Source organism: Octodon degus, unplaced genomic scaffold (genome assembly GCF_000260255.1).
Source record: "Octodon degus isolate 3935 unplaced genomic scaffold, OctDeg1.0 scaffold00057, whole genome shotgun sequence".
Taxonomy (NCBI): Eukaryota; Metazoa; Chordata; class Mammalia; order Rodentia; family Octodontidae; genus Octodon; species Octodon degus.
In genome coordinates, this window is record NW_004524633.1 from 150,897 (window position 1) to 159,582 (window position 8,686).

Consider the following 8,686-nt stretch of genomic DNA (forward strand, 5'->3'; position numbering starts at 1 on the left):
ACAGGGACCACGGTTCAATCCCCCAGCACCACATGCCAGCCAGCCCCACCCCCTAGTGGGCTGAGTTGGCCACACGCACGCACACACACACACACACACACACACACACACAAATAAATAAAATTAAAAAAAAAGAAACAGTACTAAATAAATAAAAAAGAATTATTCCTTTGAACAGTTTAATCATGTGCCTGTTAAAATGAAGCATTTTTTAAATTAAAACTGTGTCCAAATAGAGGAGAGAGTAATAATGATATTGAGCTGCATTATGCAGAATATTAGGGTATGCACTACATTTCTCCAACAGACAGGCAAGACTCAAGTTCAACTTTGCAAAAAATGGGTGACATAGGTAACAGATGAGTGCAGGCTGCACCAAGGCAAGCATGGCAGAGCTTCTCCAACTTAAAATGCATTCATGGCTCTATAAAAATAATACCACATATTGTGCAAAGCCACACATACTTATCAAATGGGCCAACACTACTATACTCTAGTAGTGTTTTTCTAAGGCTGTCAAACCAAACTGCTACAAATGGGTTTATAAAACAACAAAAATTTTAATGTTATTTGGTATGACAGTTTATCCTGGAGTGTTAACTTCACTAGATTAGGAAATACCTAGAAAGTTAGTAGTGCAAATTCTAGGTGTATATGGGGTGATGGTAGTGAGGCCCTGTAGTATATCTTTTTCCTCACTCCTTTCTTTCTGGGTCTATACCCTGCTCTGTCTCCAGCCTCCATGAACTGAGAAGCTTTGTTCCACTGTACCCTTCTGCCATGATTTTCCTTCCTTGAAAACAGCCAGCTATAGTCTGAATTCCCCCAAACTGTGAGCCAAATGAGAATTCTTCTGTAATCATGTCAGGGACCGTGTCTAGCAATAGGAAAGCTGAGTGATATACTTGCCTTTGGATCTTGAAGTTCATCCTCATATGAAGCCATCCTGTGCATATCTGTGACTAAATTTTTTGGATGTCTTTAAGTTTTATTTCCTGATTAGTATATGTAGTAAATAATGATTATATTCATCACTAGAGTTGTATATGACATATCTTAATTCTTTTTCTATCATTTTCCCTTCATCCTTTCCTTCAATCCTTCCATCCTATGGTCTCTTTCCCTTTCGCAAAAGGTTTATTTCCTATTATCTCTCTTTATTATGCTTTTTATTTATAGTTTGGGTTTCTTATATAAGAGAGAGCATGTGTCTCCTCCCTTGCTTTTCTGTTTTCTGTTGCCATGAACTGCTGCCCTCTGCAATGTGCTACTTTGCCTTGGAGCCAACTGAGTATCCACTGAAGTATAGACTAAAACCTCCACTAACTGTGAGCAGAATAAACCTTTTCTTTCTTAATTTTACATTCTGGGAATTTTGTCCCAGAAAAGAGAAAAAGATAACCAAAACAGTTGTCTTTAATTTTTTCAGAAACATACATAGAAAAAGAATAAGTTGAATGGAATTTCTATTTTTGGTCTTTTGAGGAATCTCTATAGTGATTCTAATAATACTTGTACCAAATTACATAAAAATGGTCAACATCCCTTGTTCTTGATAAAATGCTAATTAAAACAACACTGAGAGTCCATCTTATTCCAGACAGAATAGTTATCACTAAGAAATCAAATGATAGCAAATGTTGGAGAGATTACAGGGAAAAAAGGAGCCCTTCTATATTATGACTGAGAATGTAAGCTAGGATAAGCAAGCTTCCTGTTTTTTTTATTTTTCATTTTTTTTGTTTCAATATTAAGTTTTATTTTTTTGGGTGAGGTTAAGGTAACAATTTAAATAATTATCAGGATATGTAAATGAACATCCACTCAGATAAAATATTACTGCTTAAAAGTGGCTATCTAAGAAATATTTTGCATGTAATAAATATATTCTAAGTTTAGGTTAACAAGCACCATTCTGAGAGGAGAAAAAAAATTTGTAACCAATAAATAAATTACATTCAATAAAACAAGGTGTCTATCTGAAGTATGATATATCCTTAAATGTTTTTCTTCATATAGCACCCAAACTTCCAAACTGTTTAGAAAGTATACTAAAAATATAACTCACACTTTACCTTGGCCTAGGGGGAAAAATCAATTGAGGACAAATTTATAGTTTATATTCTTAATTCCTCATTCAATAAAGTATCAATTGCCAATTTATTTAAGGTAAATGACTGTATGTAAGCAACCTGTTAGTGCTGAAAACCTGCTGTATACATATATATTTAAACATCACTCTTTCTCATAGTATTTAAAATACTGCACTTCTGGTGCCAAACCTGCAAATTATCAAGCATTTCATTTTCCCATTTTCATACTTCCACCCCTACTCTGATCCCTTTTTATTTTTAACATCCATCCATCCAACATTTTGGTTTGGTTCTGTAAATACCCCACTTACATCCCAACACAAAACACTGACAATATTCCTTGGTAAACAAGGAAATCCCAGAATAGTCCGAGCACACAGCTTTGCTCCAAAAGTGTGGCACAGGCTAAATGAAAAATGAAAAACAATCAATGCCCCTTATTGATGCAGTCAGAATGCTCCTGAGAGTCCTTCACTTTGAGAATTTGCTGATGCACTCCTGAAGGAAGTTTCAACAGATTCTTCAGACAAGGATCAAAGAATAAGTCTTTGATTGATAATTTTTCTATTTATTTCTGCCAAGGTGACCGAAAACACGAAAGCCTTTTCATCAGAGGTTAGCATAGATGTCAATTTCCTTTTCCTGTTTCTCTGTAGAAGATGGTGATTTCTCTGAGTGTTTTGCATTTAAGTTTTCTACTAATAAATATGTAACCACAGGGACATGATTTACATACAACATGAACCTGTTGGTAGCACTCGGGGCAGGACTTGCAGGCCATCTTCACTTTCTGGCCTCGCGTCGCGGACATGCTCCTCTCCGTGGGCAGCGCGGCCCGGGCTCCTCCCCCTCCTGTTTTTATAAGTAATATTCCAGTACGACTTCCTCTTAACTCTATTTCTATAGAAAAGCACATTGTTAGATGCTGAGCATTAGCGATGTGACTTCTTATGATATAAATATGTGATATAAATATGATCAGCATAAGATTCAACTTTTTACAAGATGCAAGCCTGGCTTGCTCTTTGAGTGGTCCTACTTTGTCTCTCTGTAACTTCATTTCTTCATGGATAATGCCAATATGTGCCATAATAAGAATGTACAACCACTGTGGAAATATGTCTGGATATTTTGCAAAAATCTAGGATTGGAGATCCCATTCAACCCAGCTATTCCCGTCCTGAGTATTTCTCCAAAAGATGTGAAAATATCATAGTACAACATAGTGCACCCATGTTTATAGCAGCACAATTAGTCATAGCTAAACCTTGGAAACAACAAAAATGCTCATCAACTAAGCAATGGATAAAAAAGATGTGACACTTTTACATAAAGGAGTATTACTCAGTTATATAAAAGATACGTTTGAAGCTTTTATAGGTAGATGGATGCAACTAGAGACCATACTCATAAGTGAAATGAATCAGACCCGGATGAGTAAACATCACATTGTCTCCCTAGTGTAAGAACCTGAAAGAATAAGTAAAATCTGAAAGGTACAATCAATACTGTGAAAGGGAAAACAACCCATTCAAAGGGAAGGAGTGACTGAGATGAGGGAAAAGAGAAAAGAGAGAAGGAAGAGAAAAAGAAATACATATGTATATACATAAGATAGCTTACATAATTGTACTCTGAATTTTGCTGGCCTATTGAAAGGAGCAGTTAATGCTTAAATGTCTTTTATCTCTTCTTTTATTCTTTCATTTTGGTTCAAAATATCCTTGCACTTCTTTTCTGCATTTTCACAATTAACCATTGAAAATGTACATTTCTATCAATAAAAATACCTCAAGCTCCAACATATTTACATAAAACCAGAAAGATTTAATAAGTGAACAGATTAAGACATTGAAAGGGGAAAATCTATTATATATACTGTAGCCTGGGAAAAGGGGGGAACAAAGGTAAATTTATTTATTCATTTAGTCTTATTGAGACAGAGTTTCATTGTTCAGTTCAGGCTAGCCTTGAACTTACTGGAATCCTCCTGTCCTTGTTGGAATTACAGGTCTGAGTTGCCAAGTGCAGCTTGTAAAGGGATTTTTTAAATTAATTTTATTGAGAAACAGATAGCAATGAGACAGTTTCAAAACTGATTAATAGGACAGTTTCAATAATTAATACATTGCATATTGTTATCTTCCTAGTGGTTATTCATAGTACAAGATGCAGACATAATATTCTGTCCAAATACTATTAGTTCAAATCTTTCTTCTCATTGAATTAAGAGAAAGAAGCTGTATATTTGTCCTATTTTGTATATACAAATACAAAATTGTCCTTTTTTTGTATTCCCTTTTTTGGTTTAGATTTGTTAGAGATGGGTATTCCGTTGCTATTTAAATATTGTAGGTGCACGAATTCAGTATAATAATCCAATATAGTACAGTAGTCCATAATAGTAATGGAGTATCCATAGGACTGATGATGTCAGAAGTAGTTGAATTGAGCCTTTTACAGCTCAGCACATTAATATGGCTTTACATTTTATACCTCATTTTTATATTTTTCTGCTGGACTGTTAAGACCAAGGTAAAGCAAGACCTATATAACAAGAAGTGTAACTTTTATACCTGATAAGGACAGTCAAGTACCTCAGGATTTATCCTGTAGAAGTGTACTACAGTTTGCAGATCCTTTGTCAGTATCAGCCATGTGGATGAGCCACAGCCATTGCTTGGCCAATTTTCTCACTGTGAAATCCTGAGACAATGTTTTCTCTCCATGTGACTCTCCTTAGGCACACTCTACATCATCAATCACTTTCCTCTGTGGCCCCATAATCTCCTTGAACAGAAAATTTGGGACACAACTGAGATACATAATGTTACAGTATAGGTTCTCCTATGTCCTGAAACTTCACTGACCTTGAAAGGCTAGGGCAAAAATGTTGTCTGGCCTTGAAGCCCTTCTTTTTTTCTAATTTTTGGTCTGCAACCTTAGGTTGTTAACCCTCCAGGAGAGAAGGTTATTATTACACTAGAACATATGCAGTTGGTTTTAAACTTACTATCTGTCTGAATATCAAACATCATAGGCATAAAATGGAACATGTATTTTCCGTCAAGTATTGATATGTTAAAATTTAAGTCTCTACAGAATATGGAAAAAAATTAAACAAAATAAAAATATTTTAAAAATGTGAATAAACAATTAGATATTTTTACACAGAAATTTAGAAATCTAACCATATACAGCATTGTAGCAGGACAGTTCTGTAACTTGTTTTTTCTTGTTTCTTTTTTTCCTTTATTATGCTTTTTTCCCCTGGTTTTTATTTGCGCTTTTTTTTTTAAACAAACATTTACTTGAGACACAGTATGGCAATAACTAGTATATCATGACAAGTACTACATATATAGAAGACCAGAGTGACAGGCATTGCAAGCACGAACCTTCCATCACATATTGCTATCTTCAGTGAAGTTGCTTAGTTCACTGATATCAGCATACATAATTAGTCAGGATGAGAATCCTACCAATTAACTGCTAGTTTTAAAAACATGCTGCTATTTCTATGATCATTGTCTTACCAATCTTGTGAGTATGAATGTATGGCTTTGCCCCTGTAATTTTTCCCAGCCTCTCTCCTTCCCCTCTCCTCATTGTCTAATCCTCAAATTCTCACTTTCCTTTTAATTGTGTTATATCTTTCTATTTGTATTTCTTCTTTTGAGTTCTTATACTAGGGAGACTATACAATATTTACACATGTGGGTCTGGTTAATTTCACTTATGACTATAACTTCAGGAGGCATCCACTTAAATATAAATGCTTCCAGTCTATCATACTTTATAGCTGAGTAATACTCCATTGTATAAAAATACGACATCTTTTTTTATCCATTTTTTAGGTGACAGGCATCTTGGTTGTTTCCAAGATTTGGCTATCACAAATTGTGCTGCTATAAACATAGATACACATATATCACTATGATAAGAGGTTTCAGTTCCTCAGGGAAAATTCCAAGTAGTGGGATAGCTGGCTTTAATGGGATTTCCAGTTCTAGTTCTTAAGGAGTCTCCATAATGATTTCCATAATGGTTGCACCAGTCTACATTCCCACCAGCAGTGGAGAAGGGATCCTTTTCCCCCACAGCCTCTCCAACATTTGTTGTTGTTGATTTCTTTATGATAGCCATTCTTTCTAGGATGAGATGGTATCTCATGTTATTTTAATTTTCATTTCATGGATGGCTAGTGATGTGGAGCATTTTTTCATATATTTACTTACTTCTTTAATTTCATCCTCTGAAAAGTGTGTATTCATCTCGGATGCCTATTTCTGAATTGGGTTTTTACATTTTGAGAATTTAAATGCTTTTTTCTTCTTTATAAATTCTAGAGAGCTGACCTTTGTCTGAGTGCTTATTAGTCAAGTCTTTTCACTTTGTTGATAATTTCTTTTGATGTGCAAAAATTTCTCAAAAAAGGAGATCCCAGTTGTTAATTCTTTCAAGTGTTTCCCGTGTGATTTGATTTCTGTCCATGAACTCTTTGCTTAGCCCTATATCTTTAAGAGTTCTTCCTACTTCCTCTTCCAAGAGATTTAGTGTTTCTGTTTTAATGTTTAGATCTTTAATCCATTTTGACTTTAGTTTAGTGCAAGGTGATAGACCTGGGTCAAAGTTATAGTTTTGGGCATGTAGAGAGTCAGTTTTTCCAGCACCATTTGTTCAGGAGGATATCTTTCTTCCAGTAAGCATGCTTGGCCCCTTCGTGAAAGAACAGGTGACTGAGTGTGCTTTCAGAGGCCTCAGCATCTTATAATCTATTCCACTGATCCTCAGGTCTATTTTGTTGCCAGTATCATGCTGATTTTATCACAGTAGCTTTGTAGTATAGTTTCAAGTCAGGAATTGTAATGCCTCCTGCCTTGTCTTTGTTTTCCAGGACTGCCTTCGCTAATCTATGTCTTTTGTGGTTACAAACAAATTTTAGGAATGATTTCTCTAGCTCTGTGAGGTATGTTGGTGGTGGTTTGATAGAGATTGCATTAAATCGGTACAGCAAATTTAGGAGTATGGTCATCTTCATAATGTTCATTCTTCCTATCCAAGAGCATGGAATATCTTTCCATATTCTTAAATCATCTATGATCTCTTTTTTCAGAGTATTGTTATTTTCCTTGAAAATATCTTTGACTTCCTTAGTTAGATTAATTCCAAGGTATTCCATTTTCCTCGGTGTATTGTAAAAGGTATTGTTTCTCTAATTTCCATCTCAGTGTGTTTGTTATTTGTGTAGAGGAATGCTATTGACTTTTGGGTATTGACTTTGGATCCTGCTATGCTACTGAACTTGTGTATCAATTATAGTAGCTTCTTGATGGAGTTTTATGGGTAAAAAAGTATAGTATCATGTCATCTGCAAATGATGATAATTTAACTTCTTCTTCACCTATTCTTATTTCCTTTTTTTCTCTCTCTTGTCTAATGACTCTAGCTAATGATTCCAGAATGATATTGAATAGGAGTGGTGATAGAGGACACCCTTGTCTTGTACCAGATCTGAGTGTAAAAGATTTCAGTTTTTCCCCATTTAGAATTATGTTAGCCATTGGGTTGTCATAGAAAGATGGCTTTTATCAGATTGAAGTAGAGGCCTTCTATTCTAATTTTCTGTAGGACTTTGAACATGAATGAGTGTTGGAATTTGTCAAAAGCATTTTCTGCATCAATTGAGATGGTCATTTGGTTTTTAAATTTTGATCTATTGATATAGTGTATTACATTTTTAGATTTGCGTATATTGAACTATCTTTGCATCTATGTGTTGAATCCTACCTGGTCATCGTGTATAATCTTCTTGATGATTTGTTGTATTGTACTTACTAAGATTTTATTGAGGATTTTTGCATCTGTGTTCATGAGGGAGATTGGCATGTAGTTCTTTTTGGTAGTTTCATCTTTCCCTGGTTTTGGTATCTGTACAATACTTGCCTCCAGGAATGATTTTGGGAGGATTATTTCCTTTTCAGTTTCTTTGAAGAGTTCAAGGGGTATTGGAATTACATCTTCTGTAGATTTCTTGTAGAATTCATCAGGACCAGGAGTTTTTTCAGTTGGTAGGCTTTGTATTACATTTCATATTTTATTGGCTGTTATTGAGTTATTGAGAGTTGTTGTATCTTCTTGAATCAGTTGTGGTACTTTGTAACTTTTAGGGATCTGTCCATTTCTTCTGTGTCTTCTATTGTGTAAGAGTAAAGGTTCTCAAAGTAGCTATTGACAATCTTCTGAATTTCCTCTGGGTCTGTGGTAGTTACACCCTTTCATTCGTCATTGCTTATATTTGAATTTTTTCCTTCCTCTTTTTGATGAGGTTAGCTAAGGGCTTATCAATTTTATTTAATCTTTCAAAGAAACAGCTTTTTGATTCACTAATTCTTTGAAATGTTTCCTTCGTCTCAATTGAATTAATTTCTGCTCTAATTTTCATGATTTCTTTCTGTCTTTGGCTGTAGGTTTGGTTTTCTCTTTGTTTTCTAGCTGTTGGAGGTGCAGATTTGGGTATTTATTCGTTCACAGTCTGTGTTCCTAATGTATGAGTTCACAGCAATAAATTTCCCTCTGAGAACTGCTTTAAT

The 8,686-nt window shown here is 34.9% G+C and overlaps 1 pseudogene; it reads right to left on the bottom strand.

The window, feature by feature from the left end:
* Positions 1-2,193: 2,193 nt before the first annotated feature.
* On the bottom strand, positions 2,194-2,904 carry LOC111817431 (annotated as a pseudogene).
* Between the last annotated feature and the right edge of the window lie 5,782 nt (positions 2,905-8,686).